Source organism: Eumetopias jubatus, unplaced genomic scaffold (assembly GCF_037043125.1).
Source record: "Eumetopias jubatus isolate StellerSeaLion01/CBP00866 unplaced genomic scaffold, mEumJub1_p1.0 scaffold_7, whole genome shotgun sequence".
In the NCBI taxonomy this organism is placed as follows: Eukaryota; Metazoa; Chordata; class Mammalia; order Carnivora; family Otariidae; genus Eumetopias; species Eumetopias jubatus.
In genome coordinates this window covers 141,630,812-141,647,828 of record NW_028274813.1, presented here as the reverse complement: position 1 = coordinate 141,647,828, position 17,017 = coordinate 141,630,812, and the positions used below count along the sequence as shown (strand labels likewise).

The 17,017-nt window shown below is 58.7% G+C and overlaps 9 non-coding genes and 1 pseudogene across 9 annotated transcripts; all 10 read right to left on the bottom strand.

Annotated features, from left to right (window-relative positions):
- Positions 1 to 1,589: 1,589 nt before the first annotated feature.
- On the bottom strand, positions 1,590 to 1,672 carry LOC114196551 (small nucleolar RNA SNORD115). The gene has a single exon (XR_003606716.1). It is a non-coding gene; the product is annotated as a small nucleolar RNA SNORD115 (small nucleolar RNA).
- A 1,565-nt stretch (positions 1,673 to 3,237) lies between these two features.
- Positions 3,238 to 3,318, bottom strand: LOC114196539 (small nucleolar RNA SNORD115). The gene has a single exon (XR_003606705.1). It is a non-coding gene; the product is annotated as a small nucleolar RNA SNORD115 (small nucleolar RNA).
- A 1,594-nt stretch (positions 3,319 to 4,912) lies between these two features.
- LOC114196541 (small nucleolar RNA SNORD115) lies at positions 4,913 to 4,993 on the bottom strand. The gene has a single exon (XR_003606707.1). It is a non-coding gene; the product is annotated as a small nucleolar RNA SNORD115 (small nucleolar RNA).
- Positions 4,994 to 6,553: 1,560 nt separating this feature from the next.
- Positions 6,554 to 6,634, bottom strand: LOC114196553 (small nucleolar RNA SNORD115). Its single transcript, XR_003606718.1, has one exon. It is a non-coding gene; the product is annotated as a small nucleolar RNA SNORD115 (small nucleolar RNA).
- Positions 6,635 to 8,204: 1,570 nt separating this feature from the next.
- On the bottom strand, positions 8,205 to 8,285 carry LOC114196552 (small nucleolar RNA SNORD115). Its single transcript, XR_003606717.1, has one exon. It is a non-coding gene; the product is annotated as a small nucleolar RNA SNORD115 (small nucleolar RNA).
- A 1,590-nt stretch (positions 8,286 to 9,875) lies between these two features.
- On the bottom strand, positions 9,876 to 9,956 carry LOC114196546 (small nucleolar RNA SNORD115). The gene has a single exon (XR_003606712.1). It is a non-coding gene; the product is annotated as a small nucleolar RNA SNORD115 (small nucleolar RNA).
- Positions 9,957 to 11,532: 1,576 nt separating this feature from the next.
- LOC114196542 (small nucleolar RNA SNORD115) lies at positions 11,533 to 11,613 on the bottom strand. Its single transcript, XR_003606708.1, has one exon. It is a non-coding gene; the product is annotated as a small nucleolar RNA SNORD115 (small nucleolar RNA).
- Positions 11,614 to 13,175: 1,562 nt separating this feature from the next.
- On the bottom strand, positions 13,176 to 13,256 carry LOC114196565 (small nucleolar RNA SNORD115). The gene has a single exon (XR_003606730.1). It is a non-coding gene; the product is annotated as a small nucleolar RNA SNORD115 (small nucleolar RNA).
- Positions 13,257 to 14,815: 1,559 nt separating this feature from the next.
- Positions 14,816 to 14,896, bottom strand: LOC114196563 (small nucleolar RNA SNORD115). The gene has a single exon (XR_003606728.1). It is a non-coding gene; the product is annotated as a small nucleolar RNA SNORD115 (small nucleolar RNA).
- A 1,592-nt stretch (positions 14,897 to 16,488) lies between these two features.
- Positions 16,489 to 16,558, bottom strand: LOC114196574 (small nucleolar RNA SNORD115; annotated as a pseudogene).
- Between the last annotated feature and the right edge of the window lie 459 nt (positions 16,559 to 17,017).

Below are 17,017 nucleotides of genomic sequence, written 5' to 3'. Positions count from 1 at the left end.
AGGCACTGATGACATAGGCAGTCATGCCGTCCCCTGAAACTGCTTTCTGTGGTGCTTACTGTAGAGCAGGATGCCCTGGGGGGAACAGAGTCACAAGACTTTGTGCCTCTTGCAGGGTCTGGGCTTAAAAGACGTGGCCCTCAGGTCAGAATCTTCATCTGGGGACATGATCTGGGGAGAGAGGGGTAAGCCAGGTGTCAGTACGCCCTGCTGCGTGGCACCTGCCCCTGCAACCAAGAAGTGCCAGTCCCGAAAGCCTGGTGCCCTGTGGCAAGGCTTTAGGCCAGCCGGCACATAGTGGGTGACTCCAAGGAAGGGGCAGGCTATAGGAGCAGAGATGCCCATACCTGGGCCGCCCAAAAACGGAGAGCATGGCCCCTGAAGGAGCCAAGCCTTTTTGATGCTGCCCCCCAGAAGAAGGCACAGCACACACGCTTCCTGAAAGCTAGCATGCTGTGGGCATGGGGCTGGTTGTGAAGGATGCGTGCCCTGGTAGGTAGGTCCAGGCCCTCGCCCTCCCATGGATTGGCCATCTGTTGCACCCCAAGCCTGGCATGTGCCCTCAAGGACATGGAGAGCCACAGCCCCCCGGGGCCCCAGGGCAGAGGAATGAATAACCGGGATAACTGCATGCATGCAACCAGGTCATGCTGCCCACTGCCCCCCTTGCAGGGGGGCCTTCTCCCTGTACCTGCTGGGCCTCTTCCTGGGATCACTACCTCAGGTCTAGAGTGCCACTGCATGAGACCCAGCATTATCGTCTGTTGCACCCAGGAACTCAGGATTCCCCTCTTTGGCCTGGTGGGCCGTTTCTGTCTTGACAGCCCAAGGGATCAGGAAGGAGATCTCCCCACCTGGTCCGAGGAGGCCCAAGCACCTTGGGAGTTGGGTGCGTGCAACAGAAGCTCTGGGCTGGCCCACCCGGGTCATCTTGGCAAGGGCCAGGGCTTCAGGAACAGCCCAGGGCCGAGAGGGACACCTGCCAGTGGCCCAATGGGCCCACGTCCACCATCTGCACAGGCCAATGCGTCACAACATGAAGGAGCATGAGTCCTCAGTTGAACAAGGGCTGATGGCAGTGTCCCTGCACTCTTTCCTGTCCTTGTCAGGGACATGGCCAAACTTTCCCTCCCCCTGCAGGGAGGATGACCTAATGGTGGACTTTCAAGATGTAAGTCCACCGTCTCCGTAAATCCAGGGCTACCAGCCCAAAGCCCATGCAGTCGCTACCCAGATACCAGTCTCCCAAGCCCACCCCTATGGCTTCTCGGCCTCCCTCCAAGCTCAGTGCCTTCCAATCGCCTGCCATGGTTGAGGCCACATGGAGACCCTGGCCACCACAGACCGCAGAAACACAATGAGTCCAGGATTGCTAAGCAATGATTCCCCTTGGAGGTGTCCTGGAAGGAGGAGTAAGTCAGCAGGCAAGGCTGAAAGCCTGAGCATCTTTGGGCACTGGAGGCCCACAGTCAGACCATAGCCACAGCAGGGACCCCCGAGGGATCATTCACCTCGAGCCCCAAACAGCAGCACTCCCCCAGGGCCCTGATCATTCTCAGGATGCTGAACTTGGGATGGACCCTGCCAACGGGCCTCAGTGTAATCCTATTGAGCATGATTTTTATAGGTCATCATCTCTCTTCAAGACAATATGAGTTCTCATCATTGACCCAAGGAAGGCAGTAGCAACGCAGGCAGCCACTATCTTGTACCCTGAATCCGCTTACCGGGGAGGTTACTGTAGAGTGGATTACCCTTGAGGGTGTCAGGGCAGATGACATTGGGCCTGTTGCCAGGGCTGGGCCTAAGAAGATTTGGCCCTCAGGGCAGGATCCTTGTCTGGGTACATGACCTGTGGAGAGAGGGTAGGCCTGGTGTCAAAAAGCCATTCTCTGGGGCACCTACCCCTGCGGCCAAGAGATGCCAGTCCCAAAATCGTGGCGCTGCCTGGCAAGGCTTCAGGCCAGCCGTCACATGGTGGGAACCGCAAGAAAGAGGCAGGCTACAGGAGCCGAGATGCCCATACCTGGACCCTGAAACAACAGAGAGCATGGACCCCGAGGGAGCCAAGCCTTGCTGAGGCTGCCCAGAAGGGCCGGCACACAAGCTACCTGAGAGGCAGCACGGTTTGGGAGAGAGGCATGGCATGCAGGGAGCTTGTCCTGGTAGGGAGGGCCAAGGCCTCACCTTCCCACAGATTGGCCATCTGGGACTCCCTTGAGGGCAGGTGCCCTTAAAACATGGGAAGCCATGGCCCCCAGGGTCCCCAGGGTAGAGGAATGGATGCTGGGCCAAACACATGCACGCAACCAAGGCATGTAGTGCACTGCCCGCCACTCAAAGGGGGGGGGGGCTCTCCCTGCATCTGCTGAGCCTCTTCCCCTGGATAATTCCATTAAGTCTAGAGTGTCAGGGCCAGAACCCCAGGGCCATCGCCTGTTGTGCCCAGGGTCTTGAGATTCCCCTCCTAGACCCGGTGGGCCCTTGCTGTCTTGGTAGCCCAAGGGATCGAGTAGGGGAGCTCCCCGCTTTCCTGAGGGGGCCCAAACTCCTTGGGAGTCAGGTACATGCAAAAGAAACTCTGGGCTGTTCCGCCCGGGGCACCTTGCCAAGTGCCAGAGCTTCAGCAAACACCGAGGGCTGAGGGGGACAGCCGCCAGTGGTCCCAAGGGGCCCATGTCCACCATCTGGATGGGGCCATGGGGAACACCATGAAGTAGCAAGATCCCTCAGCTGAACTGGGTGATGGCAGCATCCCTGCATTTTCTAGTCCTTGTAAGGGACCCAGCCCATCTTTCATTTCTCCTGCATGTGGGATGGCTCAAGGGTGGATAATCAAGGGGGCAGTCCACCCTCTCCAGACATCCTGGGCTCTCAGCCATATTCCCTCATGGCCCACCCCAATGACATGTGCGGCCTCCCTCCAAGTGCAGTGGCTTCCACTCACCTGCCATGGTTGTGGCTGCACAGAGACACTGGCCACAATGGTCCTCTGAAAGACAAAAGGAGATCAAGGTTGCAAAGCAATGGCTCTTCAGGAGGCGTCCTTGGAGGAAGAATGGGTCGGCAGGCAAGACCGAAGGCTTGATCCACTTGTGGGCACCTGGAAGCCCACAGTCAGTTCAAAGCCACAGTGGGGAGCCTTGAGGGAATGTTTGCCTTAAGCCCCAATCTGAAGCCCTCGACCAGGGCCCCGAGCATCCTTGGGATGCTGACCCCATCCAGATCCCCTCCATTGGGCCTCAGCGTAATCCTATTGAGCATGATTTTTAGGTCATCATCTCTCTTCGAGACATTATGAGTTCTCATCATTGACCCAAGGAAGGCAGTGGTGACGTGGGATGCTCTCCTGTCCCCTGAACCTGCTTAACAGGGATGCTTACTGCAGAGTGGGATGTCCAGCGGGAGGGGTGGGGGCACAAGACATTGGGCATCTTGCAGTGCCTGGACCTAGCAAGACTTGGCCCTCAGGGTGGGATCTTCATCTGGCAACAGGATCTGGGGAGAGAAGGGTAGGCGAGGTGTCAAAATGCACTGCTCTGGGGCACCTGCCATTGTAGCCAAGAGCTGCCAGTCCAGAAAGCCTGGCATTGCATGGCAAGGTGTAAGGCCGACTGGCATACAGTGGGGGATTGCACGGAAGGGGCAAGCTACAGGAGCAGAAATGCCCATACCTTGACCACAAAACAACAGAGAGCGTGGCCCTCATGAGAGCCAAGCTTTGCTCATGCTGCTCCCCAGAAGGCCCAGCATACAGGCTTCCTGAGAAGTAGCACGCTGTGGACTCTGGGCCAGGCATGAAGGGTGGGTGCCCTGGTATGTACAGTCAGGCCCTCGCCCTCCCACGGATTGGCCATCCCTGACACCCGGAGTTGAGCTGCTGCCCTCGAGGACAAGGGGACCCATGGCCCTCAGGATCCTGAGGGCAGAGGAATGGATGCTGAGCTAACAGCATGCTCACAACCAGGCATGCCACCCATTCCCGCCATGCACGGAGAGCCTTTCCCTGCACCTGCTTGGCCTCATCACCAGGATCACACCCTTAGATCTAGAATGCCCCGATGATAGGCCCAAGGACATCACCTGTTGTGCCCAGGGACTCAAGATTACCCTCCCAGGCCAGATTGGCCCTTCCTGTCTCGGTGACCCAAGGGATTGGAGAGGGGAACACCCCAGTTGCCCCGAGGGGGCCCAAGCTCCTTGGGAGTCAGTTGCATGTGACAGCAGCTCTGGGCTCTCCAGCCCAGGGCAACTTGCCAAGGTCCAGGGCTTCATGAACACCCCAGGTCTGAGGGGGACAACTACCAGTGGCCCCAAGGGGCCTATATCCACCATCTGGATAGACACATGGGGCACACCATGAAGCAGCGAGCTCCCTTAGCTGATTGTTGGCTGACAACAGCGTCCCTGCACTTTCCGGTCCTTGTCAGGGACCTGGCCAATCTTTTGATTCCCCTGCACCTGGGATGGCCCAAACACGGACCTTCAGTGGGGAAATCCATGCTCTCTGGCTGTCCAGGTTTCCCAACCCAATCCCCACATGGCCACCTCCAGACACAGGCCTCCCACACCCACTCTGGACAGTGTCTATGGCCTCCCTCGAAGCCCAGTGGCTTCACTTATCTGCCATGTTTGTGGCTACACCGAGACCCTGGCCACTAAGGCCCACTGAAAGACACAAAGAGACCAGGGTTGCTAAGCAATGGCTCCTCCGAAGGCGTCCTGGGAGGGGGGATGGGTCGGCAGGCAAGGCCGAAGGCCCGAGCACCTCTTGGGCAACTGGAGGCCCACAGTCAGGCCAGAGTCAAAGCAGGGAGTCTTGAGGGATTGGTCACTTCAAGCCCCAAACTGCAGCGCTTCCCCAGGGCCCTGAGCATCCTCAGGATGCTGACTCCCAGATGGTCCCTCCATTGGGCCTCAGCGTAATCCTATTGAGCATGATTTTTAGGTCATCATCTCTCTTCGAGACAATATGAGTTCTCATCACTGACCCAAGGAAGGCAATGGGATGACGGCGAGCCCTCTCCTGCCCCACAAATATGCTTACCCCGGGTGCTTACTGTAGAGTGGGATGCCCCAGTGGGGGGTGGGGACCCAAGGTGTTGGGATTCCTGCCAGGACTTGGCCTAACAAGACTTGAATCTCAGGGCAGGAACTTCATCTGGGGACAGGACCTGTGGAGGGAGTGGTAGTCTAGGTGTCAAAATGTCCTGCTCTTGGGCACCTGCCCCAGTGGCCAAAAGCTGCCAGTTCCAAAAGCCTGGTTCCACGTGTTAAGGTGTTAGGCAGGCCGGCACACGGCAGCAGACCAGAAGGAGGGGCAGGCTACAGGAGCAGAGATGCCCATACCTGGACCTCTAAACAACGGAGAGAGTGGTCCCCGAGGGAGCCAAGTGTTGCAGATGTTGCAACCAGGAGAAGGTCTGGAACAGGCTTCCAGAGAGGTAGCACGTTGTGGGCATCAGCCCGGGCATGAAGTGTGCATGCTGTGGTAGCTAGGGCCAGGCCCTCGTCATCCCATGGATTGGCCATCTGTGGCACCAGGATTGGGCAGGTGCTTCCCCAGGGCCTCCAGGGAAGAGGAATGAATGCCGGGCCAAACGCTTGCTCCCAATCAAGGAGGAGCACCCACTGTCCGCCTTGCAAGGGAGGCCTCTTCCTGCACCTGCTGGGCCTCTTCCCTAGGATCACCCCCTCAGGACTAGAGTGCCCTGGAGAGAGGCCAGTGCCATCACCTGTTGCGTCCAGGGACTCTTGATTCCCCTCCAAGGCCAGGTGGGCCCTATACAGTCTCAGTGGACCAAGGGATCAGGGAGGGGAGCTCTCCTGATGCCACGAGAGGGACCAAGTTCCTTGGGAGTCAGGTGCATGCAATAGGAGCTCTGGGCTCTCACGCTCGGGACATCTTGCCAATGGCTATGGCTTCAGGACCAACCCAGGGCTGAGAGGGACAGCCATTAGTGGCCCCAAGGGTCCCACATCCACCATCTGGACAGACCCATGGGGCACACCATGAAGCAGCAAGAGCCCTGACCTGTTAGTGGGCTGACGGCGTTGTCCCTGCACTTTCCAGTCCTTGTCAGGGACCCGGCCAACCTTTCACTTCCCCTGCACGTGGAATGATCCAAGGGCGGACCTTCGAGGGGGAAGTCCTCCCTCTCCTGACATCCAGGGCTCCCAGCCCAAAGCCCATGCGGCCACCACCCAGACCCGGCCTCCCGAAACCACCCCAATGGTGTTTGAGACCTCCCGCCAAGCCAGTGGCTTCCAATCACCTGCCATGTTTGAGGACATGCTGAGACCCTGGCCACCATGGCCCAGTGAAAGACACAAGGAGTCCAGGGTTGCTAAGCCTAGCCCAAGTCCTAGGAGGGGGAATGGGTCGGCAGGCTAGGCCGAAGGTTTGATCCCCTGTGGGCACCTTGAGGTCTACAGTAAGGCACAACAAATTCGGGGAGCTTCAAGGGATTGGTCGCTTCAAGCTCCAAACTGCAGCAGTCCCCCTGGGCCCCTAGCATCATCGGAATGCTGATCCTGGGTTAGCCCCTCCATTGGGCCTCAGCATAATCCTATTGAGCATGATTTTTCGGTCATCATCTCTCTTTGAGACAATATGAGTTCTCATCATTGACCCAAGGAAGTCAGTGGTGACCCGAGCGGGTGCTCTCCGTTCCCTGAAACTGCTCATCAGGGGTACCTACTGTAGAGCAGATTATGCCGGGGGCATGCAGAGGCATGAGACGTTGGGCCTCTTGCCGGTGCTGGGCCTAGCAATACATGGCCCTCAGGGCAAGATCTTCAATTGGGGACACACTCTGGGGAGAGAGGGGTAGGCCAGCTCTGAAAGCACCCTGCTCCGGGGTACCTGCCCCTGTGACCAAGAGCTGCCACTCGCGGAATGCTGGCAATGATTGGGGAGGTGTGAGGCCACCCGGACATGTTGGAGGAACGCAAGGAAGGAGTAGGCTACAGGAGTAGAGATACCCATACCTGGACCCCGAAACAAAGGAGAATGTGGCCCCCAAAGGAGTCAAACTTTGCTGATGCTGGCCCCCAGGTGAAGGCCCGGCCCATAGGCTTCCTGAGACGTAGCACATGGTGGGCACTCAGCCTGGCGTGAAGGGTACGTGCCCTGGTAGGTAGGGCCAGGCCGTCACCCTCCCACTGTTGGCCATCTGTGTTACCCGGAGGTGGTCAGGTGCTCTTGAGGACACGGTGAACCACTGCCCCCAGGGCCCCCAGGCCAGAGGAATGGATGCTGGGCCAACAAAGTGTGCACGCAACCAAGACATGCTGTCCCTTGTCCTCTGTACAAGGAAGGCGTTTCCCTGCACCTGCTGGGCCTCTTCCCTGTGATTAATCCCTCAGGTCTAGAATACCACTGTAAGAGGCCCAGGTTCTCGCCTGTTGCACCCAGGGACTCAAGATTCCCCTCCTAGGACCGGTGGGCCCTTCATGTTTCAGTGGCCAAAGGGATCGGGGAGGGGACCTCCCCATATACCCCTTGGGAGCTGAAGTATGCAAAAGGAGCTCTAAGCTCTACAGCCCGGGGCACCTTACCAAGGGGCAGAGCTTTAGGAACAACCCAGGGCCACGGGGGAGAGCCAACAGTGTCCGCAAGGGGCCCATCTCCACCATCTGGACAGTCTCATGTGGGACACCATGAAACAGCGAGGTCTGTCAGCTGAACGTGGGCTGACAGCGGTGTCCCTGCACTTTCCGGTCCTTGTCAGGGACCCTGACAACATTTAGCTTCCCCTGCATGTGGGATGGTCCAATGGTGGGCCTTCATCGGAGATGTTCACCATCTCCAGACATCCAGGGCTCCCGGCCTGACGTCCATGTGGCCACCTCCCAGACATGGGCCTCCTGACCCCACCATGAAGGCATCTGCAGCCTCCCTCCACTCACAGGGGCTTCCACTCACCTGCATGGTTGAGGCCATGATGAGACACTGGCCAGCATGGCCTGCTGAGAGGCACAAAGAGACAAAGCAATGGCTTCCAGGGAGGCGTCCTGGGAGGGTGAATGAGTTGCCAGGCAAGGCTGAAGGTGTTAACACCTTTGGGCCCCTGGAGGCCCACAGTTAGGCAACAGCCACAGGGGGAGGCTCAAGGGGTCAGTCGCCTCAAGCCCTAAGCTGCAGCACTCCCCAGGGCCCTGAGCATCCTGGGGATGCTGATCCAGGAATGGTCCCCTCCACTGGGACTCAGCGTAATCCTATTAAGCATGATTCTTAGGTCATCATCTCTCTTCAGGACAATATGAGTTCTCATCGTTGACCCAAGCAAGGCAATGGTGACATGGGCAGGTGCTCTCCCATCCCCTGAACTTGCTTACCGGGGTGCTTACTTAGAGCAGGATGCCCCGGATGAGCTGGGGTGGGGGAAGAGACGTTGGGTTCCTTGCAGGTGTGGGGCCTAGCAAGACTTGACCCTCAGACCAGGATCTTTATCTGGGACGGGATCTGGGGAGAGAGGGTTAGGCCTGGTGACAAAACACCCTGCACTGGGACACTGTTCCTTTGTCCAGGAGCTGACAGTCCGAAACCATGGCAGCGCGTGGCAAGGCTTGAGGCTGGCCGGTATAAGCCGGGGGGCCACAAGGAAGAGGCAGGCTACAGTAGCAGAGATGCCCATACCTGGACCCCGAAACAATGGAGAGTGTGGCCACTGAGGGATCAGATTCTTGTTGATGCTGCCCCCTAAGAAGGCCCAGCACAGAGGCTTCCTGAGAGGTAGCACACTGTGGGGGCTAGAACCAGCGTGAAGTGTGAATACCCAGGTAGGTAGGGCCAAGCCCCCGCCCTCCCACGGATTGGCCATCTGTGGTACCTGGAGCTGGGCAGGTGCTCTCAAGGACACGGGAGCCATGGCCCCCAGGGTCCTTAAGGCAGAGGAATGGATGCCGGGCCAACCACATGCACACTATCAAGGCATGCTGCCCACTGCCCGCCATGCAAGAGAGCCCTCTCCGTGCACCTGCTGGGCCTCTTCTGGATCATTCCCTCAGGTCTAGAGTGCCACGATGATAGGTGCAGTGCCATTGCGTTTGTGCCCAGGGACTTGAGATTCCCCTACAAGGCCCGGTAAGCTCTTCCTGCTTCAGCGGCCTAAGGGCTCATGGACGATGCTCCCCAGCTGCCCTGAGGGGGCCCAAGCTCCTTGAGAGTTGGTTGCATGCGACAGGAGCTTTGGGCTCTCCTGCCCAGGGCACCTTGCGAAGGGCCGAGGCTTCAGGAACACCCCAGGGCCAAATGGGACAGCCGCCAGTGGCCCCAAGGGGCCAAAGTTCTCCATCTGGATGGCATATGGGGCACACCATGAAGCAGCAAGAACCCTCAGCTGAACGTGGGCTGACTATGGCGTCCCTGCATTTTCTGGTCCTTGTCAGGGACCCAGCCAACCTTTCACTTCCCCTGCACCTGGGATGGCCCAAGGGGGGACCTTTAATGGAGAAACCCACCCTATCTGGACAACCAGAGCTCTCTGCCAGATGGCCATGCAGCTGCCTCCCACACACAGGCCTCCTGAACCCATCCCGATGGCATCTGCGGCCTCCCTGCAAGCCTAGTGGCTTCCACTCACCTGCTATGGTGAGGCCACATGGAGACCCTGGCCACCACAGCCCACTGAAAGACACAAGGGGACCAGGGTTGTTAAGCAATGGCTCCCTGGGAGGCATCCTGGGAGGGAGAATGAGTTGGCAGGCAAGGCAGAAGACCTGAGCACCTCTTTGGCACCTGGAGGCCCACAGTCACCCACAGCCACAGTGGGAAGCCTCGAGGGAATGGTCATTATAAGCTCCAAACAGCAGCTCTCCCCCAGGGCCCTGAGCATCCTTGGGATGCTGACCCAGTGATGGTCCCCTCCATTGGGCCTCAGTGTAATCCTATTGAGCATGATTTTTAGGTGATCATCTCTCTTCAAGACAATATGAGTTCTCATCATTGACCCAAGCAAAGCAGTAGCAATGCGGGTGGGCACTCTCCTTCCCTGAATCCACTTACCGGGGGAGCTTACTGTAGAGTGGATTACCCTGGATGGTGCCAGGGAGGAGACGTTGGGCCTGTTGCCAGGACTGGGCCTAGGAAGATTTGGCCCCCAGGACAGGATCTTTGTCTGGGTACATGATCTGGGGAAAGAGGTTTAGGCCTGGTGTCAAAACGCCATTCTCTGGGGCACCTACCCCTGCAGCCAAGAGCTGCCAGTCCTGAAATCCTGGTGCCGCATGGCGAAGCGCGAGGCCAGCCGACACATGGCGGGAACCGCAAGAAAGGGGCAGGCTACCGGAGCTGAGATGCCCATACCTGGACCCTGAAACAATGGAGAGCGTGGTCCCTGAGGGAGCCGAGCCTTGCTGGGGCTGCCCCCCAGGAAAGGCCTGGCACACTGGCTACCTGAGAGGTTGCAGGGTGTGGGAGTGAGGCATGGCATGCAGGGAGCTTGTCCTGGTAGGGAGGGCCAAGGCTTCACCCTCCCATGGATTGGGTATCTGTGACACCGAAAGCTGGGCAGGTGCCCTCCAGGACATGAGAAGCCATGACCCCAGGGTCCCCAGGGTAGAGGAATGGATGCTGGGCCAAACACATGCATGCAACCAAGGCATGCAGCGCACTGCCCACCACGCAGTGGGCTGCCTCTCCCTGCACCCCTAGATAACTCCATTAAGTCTAGAGTGTCAGGGCATGAGCCCCAGGGCCATCGCCTGTTGTTCCCAGGGACTTGAGATTCCCCTCCTAGACCGGTGGGCCCTTGCTGTCTTGGCAGCCCAAGGGATTGAGGAAGTGAGTTCCCAGCTGCCCTGAGGGGGCCCAAACTCCTTGGAGTTGGGTGCATGCAACAGGAATTCTGGGCTTTTCAGCCCAGGGCAACTTGCCAAGTGCCAGGGCTTCAAGAACAACTGAGGGCTGTGGGGGACAGCCACCAGTGGTCCCATGGGGCCCACATCCACCATCTGCATGGGCATATGGGGAACACCATGAAGCAGTAAGACCCCTCAGCTGAACTGGGTGATGGTGGCGTCCCTGCACTTTACAGTCCTTGTCAGGGACCCGGCCCATCTTTCACTTTCCCTGCATGTGGTATGCCCCAAGGGCGGACCATCAAGGGGGAAGTCCACCCTCTCCTGACATCCAGAGTCCCTAGCCCGATTCTTATGTGGCCACCACCCAGACATGGGCCTCGTGAATCCACCCCAACAACATCTGCGACCTCCCTCCAAGTGCATTGGCTTCCACTCACCTGCCATGGTTTTGGCCATGCCGAGACACTGGCCACCACAGCCCATGAAAGACACAAGGAGATCTGGGTTGCAAAGCAATGGCTCTTAGGGATGCATCCCTGGCCTAAGAATGGGTCAGCAGGCAAGGCCAAATCCTTGAATCTCTCATGGTCACCTGGAGGCCCACAGTCAGTTCATAGCCACAGTGGCAAACCTTGAGGGATCGGTCACCTCAAACCCCAAAATGCAGCACTCGCCCAAGTCCCCAAGCATCCTCAGGATGTTGACCCTGGCATGATCCCCTCCACTGGGCCTCAGCGTAATCCTATTGAGCATGATTTTTAGGTCATCATCTCTCTTCGAGAGAATATGAGTTCTCATCATTGACCCAAGGAAGGCACCTGCGACACAGGTGGGAGCTCTCCCATCACCCAAACCTGCTTACCGGGGGTGCTTGCTGTAGTGGGGTATGCCTGGGGGAGGGGTGGAGGCATGAGACGTTGGGCATCTTGCAGTGCCTGGGCCTAGCAAGATTTGGCCCTCAGAGTGGGATCTTCGTCTGGGGACAGGATCTGTGGAAAGAGAGGTAGGCGAGGTGTCAAAACGCACTGCCCCAGGGCACCTGCCATTGTAGTCAAGAGCTGCCAGTTTGGAAAGCCTGGCATCGCATGGCAAGGTGTGAGGCTAGCCGGCATATGGCAGGGAACTGCATGGAAGGGGCAGGCTACAGGAGCAGTAATGCCCATACTTGGACCCCTAAACAACAGAGAGCATGGCCCCCATGAGAGCTGAGCCTTTCTGATGCTGCCCACCCCCCAGAAGCCCCACAGGTTTCTCAAGAGGTAGCATGCTGTGGACATGAGGCCAGGCATGAAGGGTGCGTGCCCAGGTAGGTAGGGTCAGGCCCTCGCCTTCTCATGGATTGGCCATCTGTGGACCCAGAGCTGGGCAGGTGCCCTCGGGGACATGGGGAGCCATTGCCCCATGGCTCCCAGGGCAGAGGAATGGATGTCAGGCCATCTGCGTGCACACTACCAAGGTATGCCGCCCATTGCCCGCCGTGTAGGGGGCCCTCTTCTGGCACCTACTGAGGCTCTTCCCCAGGATCACTCCCTCAGATCTAAAGTGCTGTGACAATAGGCCCAGGTGCCTGTTGCATCTAGGGACTCAAGATTACCCTCGTAGGCTGGGTGGGCCCTTCCTTGTCTCAGTGGCCCAAGGGATCAGAGAGGGGAACTCCCCAGCTGCCTCAAAGGGGCCCAAGCTCCTTGGGAGTCGGGTGTGTGCAAATGGAGCTCTAAGCTCTCCAGCCCAAGGCACCTTACCAAGGTCTGGGGTTTCATGAACATCCCAGGTCCGAGGGGGACAGCCGCCAGTGGCCCCGAGGGGCCCAAGACCACCATCTGGATGGGCACATGGGGCACACTGTGAAACAGCGAGATCCCTCAGCTAAATGTGGGCTGAGGACGGCATCACTGCCCAGCCAACTTTTGACTTCCCCTGCACGTGGGGTGGCCCAAGGGCGGACCTTCAAGGGGGAAGTTTACCCTATCCAGACATCCAGGGCTCCCAGCCCAATGCCCATGCAGCTGCCACCCAGACCTGGCCTCCTGAACCCATGCCGATGGCATCTGTGGCCTCTCTCCAAGCCCAGCAGCTTCCACTCACCTGCCACATATGAGGCCACGCTGAGACTTTGGCCACCATGGCTGCTTTAAGACACCAGGAGACCAGGGTTGGTAAGCAATGGTTCCCCGGGAGGCATCCTGTGAGGTGGAATGGTTTGGCAGGCAAGGCCAAAGACCTGAACTCCTCTTGGGCACCTGGAGACCCACAGCCATAGCATGGAGCCTCGAGGGATCTGTTGCCTCAAACCCCAAACTGCAGTGCTCCCCCAGGAACCCGAGCATCCTCGGGCTGTTGACCCCGACCCCAGGATGGTCCCCTCCACTGGGCCTCAGTGTAATCTTATGGAGCATGATATTTAGGTCATCATCTCTCTTTGAGACAATATGAGTTCTCATCATTGACCCAAGCAAGGCAGTGGGCGAGCGCTCTCCTATCTCCTGGACCTGCTTTCTGGGGTGCTTACTGTAGAGCAGGATTTCCCAGGGCTGGGATGGGGGCATGAGACATCGGGCCACTTGCCATGGCCATGCCATGGCTGGGCCTAGCAAGTCTTAGCCCTCAGGGCAGGATCTTCATCTGGGAATGGTATCTGGGGAGAGAGGGGTAGGCCAGGTGTCAGAACGCCCAGCTCCATGGCACCAGCCCCTGGGGCTAAGAGTTGCCACTCCCAAAAGCCTGGCATGGCGTGGCAAGGTGTGAGGCCAGCCAGCACATGGTGGGGAACTGCAAGGAAGGGGCAAACTACAGGAGCAGAGATGCCCATACCTGGACCCTGACAAAACGGAGAGTGTGGAACTCGAGGGAGCTGAGCCTTGCTGATACTGCTTCCCAAAAGTCCCGGCACACAGGCTTCCTGAGAGGTAGCACCCTGTGGGAATGAGTGCCCTGAGAGGTATGGCCAGGCCCTCAACCTCCCACGGATTGGCCATCTGTGGACACGGAACTGGGCAGGTGCCCTCGAGGACACGGGGAGCCATTGCCCCATGGCTCCCAGGGCAGAGGAATGGATGTCAGGTCATCTGCGTGCACACTACCGAGGCATGCCACCCATTGCCCCCCATGTAGGGGGGCCCTCTCCTGGCACCTGCTGGGCGTTTTCCCTGGGATCACTCCCTCAGTTCTAGAGTGCCACATTGAGAGGACCATGCCATCACCTGTTGTGACCAGGGACTCGATATTCCCTTCCTAGGGCAACAGGCCCTTCCTGTCTCAGCAGTCCAATAGATTGGGGAGGGAATCTCCCCAGATGCCCACAGGGTCCCAAGCTCCCTGGGAGTCGGGTGTGTGTGACAGGAGCTATAGGCTCTCCCTCCCAGGGCAACTTGCCAAGGGACTGGGCTTCAAGAACAGCCCAGGGCCAAGGGGGACAGGGACCACTGGGGCCCATGTCCACCATCTAGATGGGCCCATGGGGCACACCATGAAGCAGCAAGAGCCCTCAGCTGAACGTGGGTTGACTATGGCGTCCCTGCACTTTCTGGTCCTTGTCAGGGACCCAGCCAAACTTTGGCTTCCCCTGCATGTGGGATGGCACAAGAGTGGAACTCCACCCTCTCTGGACATCTATCGAGTCCCTGGCCCAAAGCCCATGTGGCCACCACCCAGAAGCGGCCTCCTGAACCCACCCTGATGGCTTCTGCAGCCTCCCTCCAAGCCCAGTGGCTTCCACTCACCAGCCATGGTTAAGGCCACACCGAGTCCCTGGCCACCACCACCCGCTGAAAGAAACAAGGAGACCAGGTTTGCTAAGAAATGGCTCCCCGGGAGGTGTCCTGGCAAGTGGAATGGGTTGGCAGGCAAGGCTGAAGACCTGAGCCCCTCTTGGGCACCTGTAGGCCCACAGTCAGGCCACAGTCACAGCAGGGAGCCTCAAGGGATCAGTGGCCTCAAGCCCCAAACTGCAGTGCTCCCCCAGAACCCCAAGCATCGTCAGGATGCTGACACTGGGATGATCCCCTCCAATGGGCCTCAGCGTAATCCTAGTGAGCATGATATTGAGGTCATCATCTCTCTTTGAGACAATATGAGTTCTCATCATTGACCCAAGCAAGGCAGTCGTTATGCAGGCAAGTTCTCTCCCGTCCCCCGACCTGCTTACCAGGGGTGCTTACTGTACAGCAGGATGCCCCTGGCAGGGTGGGGCAGAGGCACAAGATGTTGCACTTCTTGCCGTGTCTGGGCCTAGCAAGACTTGGCCCTCAGTGTGGGATCTTTGTCTGGGGACACGATCTGGGGAGAGAGGGTAGGCCATGTGTCAAAATGCCCTTCTCTAGGGCATCTGCCCCTGTGGCCAAGAGCTGCCAGTCCTGAAATCATGGTGCCACGTGACAAGGCGTGAGGCCAGTGGGCACATGGCAGGGACTGAAAGGAAGGGGCAGGCTACAGGAGCAGAGATGCCCTTACTTGGACCCCAAAACAACAGAAAGCATGGCCCTTGAGGGAGCTGAGCCTTGCTGAGGCTGCCCCCTAAAAGGCTTGGCACACACGCTTCCCAAGAGGTAGCATGATGTGGGCACAAGACCCGGCATGAAGGACGCATGCCCTGGTAGGTAGGGCCAGGCCCTCGCCCTCCCATGTATTTGCCATCTGTGGCACTCGGAGCTGGGCAGGTGCCCTTGAGGACACGGGGAGCCACAACCTCCGGGGCCCCCAGGGCAGAGCAAAGGATGCCAGGCCAACCACCTGCACACAACCAAGGCATGCTGCCCACTGCCCACCATGCAAGGGGGCCCTCTCCCTGCACCTGCTTGGCCCCTTCCTGGGATCACTCCCTCAGGTCTAGAGTGCCATGGTGAGAGGCCCAAAGCCATCTTCTGTTTGCCCAGCATCTCGAGATTCCCTTCCTAGACCTGTTGGGCTTTTTCTGTCTTGGCGGCCCAAGGGATTGGGGTGGGAAGCTCCCAGCTGCCCGAGTGGGCTCAAGCTCCTTGGAGTTGGGTACGTGCCACAGAAGCTCTTGGCTTCCCGCCTGAGGCATCCTGCCAAGGGCCTGGGCTTCAGGAACAGTCCAGGGCTGAGGGGGACAGCAGCAAGTATCCCCAAGGGGCCCATGTCCTCCATCTGGAGGGGTCCATGCAGCACACCATGAAGCAGCAGGAGCCCTCAGTTGAACGTGGGCTGTTGGCGGTGTCCCTGCACTTTCTGGTCCTTGTCAGGGACCCAGCCAAACATTCCTTTCCCCTGCAGGTAGGATGGCTGAAGGGCAGGATTTCAAGGGGGAAGTCCACCCTCTCTGGACATCCAGGACCCCCTACCCAATGCCCATGCAGCAGCCACCCAGACATGGGCCTCCCGAACCCACTCCAATAACATCTGCGGCCTTGCTCCAAGCCCAGTGGCTTCCACTCACCTTCTATGGTTGAGGCTGTGCTGAGACCCTGGCCACCACGGCCCACTTGACACAAGGGGACCAGGGTTGTTATGCAATGGCTCCCTGGGAGGTGTCCTGGGAGAGGGAATGAGTCAGCAAGCAAGGTCAAATGCCTGAGCCCCTCTTGGGCACCTGGAGGCCCACAGTCAGACCACAGCTACAGCAGGGAACCTCAAGAGATGGGTCACCTCAAACCCCAAACTGTGGCGCTCCCCCAGGGCCCCAAGCATCCTCAGGATGCTGACCCGAGGGTGGTACCTTCTATTGGGTCTTAGTGTAATCCTATTTTAGGTCATCATCTCTCTTCGAGACAATATGAGTTCTCATCTTTGACCCATGCAAGGCAGTGGTGACGCTGTTGGGCGCTCTCCCATCCCCTGAACCTGCTTAAAGGGGTGCTTACTGTAGAGCGGGATACTCTGGCGGGGGGGGGGGTGCAGGTGTACAAGACACTGGGCCTCTTGCCGTGGCTGGGCCTAGCAAGAGTTGGCCCTCAGGACAGGATCTTAATCTGGAGATGGGATCTGCAGAGAGAGGGGTAGCCCAGCTTTCAAAATGTCCTGCCTCGAGTCACCTGCCCTGAATCAAGAACTGCCACTCCCAAACACCTGGCACTCCGTGGCAAGGCCTGAGGCTGGCCAGCACACAACAGGGGACCACAAACAAGGGGTAGGCTACCAGAGCAGAGATGCCCATACCTGGACCCCGAAACAATGGAGACCGTGGCCCTAGAGGGAGCTGAGCCTTGCTGATGCTGCCCCCCAGAAGGAGGTCCGGCACACAGGCTTCCAGAGA